Source organism: Acanthisitta chloris, unplaced genomic scaffold (assembly GCF_000695815.1).
Source record: "Acanthisitta chloris isolate BGI_N310 unplaced genomic scaffold, ASM69581v1 scaffold13425, whole genome shotgun sequence".
Taxonomy (NCBI): domain Eukaryota; kingdom Metazoa; phylum Chordata; class Aves; order Passeriformes; family Acanthisittidae; genus Acanthisitta; species Acanthisitta chloris.
The window spans coordinates 54,101-54,773 of NW_008674374.1; positions in this window are offsets into that span (position 1 = coordinate 54,101).

A 673-nucleotide genomic window follows, 5' to 3' on the forward strand; every position below is an offset into this window, starting at 1 on the left:
AAGCTACCATGTGGTTTTTCTCCCCACCCTCAAACTCTGCCAACTTGTACTGCAGCCAGAGCCGCCCCTTGTCTGCCTTCAGCAGCTGGTGGAAGCAGGAGTTCAGCTGCTTCAGGGTCGTTTCTGGTTTTGCTCTGGATGCAGTGGGAATTTACACGTGCTGAAGTATGGCTGGTGGAAATCCCACCAAAGTCAGTTGGATGCATGTGCTTAAAGTCCATCACAAGCACAAGTGCTCTTCCTTGGGACTGAAACCTGCTGATAAATGAAATGCCTTATTCCCATTACTGCTCCATATCAGCATACAGAAGTTCCCCTGGCATTCTTGGAGAGCTGGATAACTTTGAGGTTATAGCAGAGTGGCAGGCTAATGGTTGGACTTGATGATCTTAGAGGTCTCCAACCTTGATGGTTCTATGATTCCATGATTGCACTCTATGATTTTCAGTATGATGTTGTCATTGGCCCTGAAACATAGTTTCTCCTGCAGCAGTCTTGCATGGGTTGTGCTGCCCAGGGTGCTGGTGCAAAGAGGAGAAGCATGGGGAATGAGATGGGGAGGTGAAGGAGAGCTTGCTGGTGGCTCATTAGACCACAGAGTGCTCTTCCCACCATCCTTGGAAGGAGATGGAAAAAAGGGTCTGGCAAAGGACTAGCTGGAGCCTGAAATAAA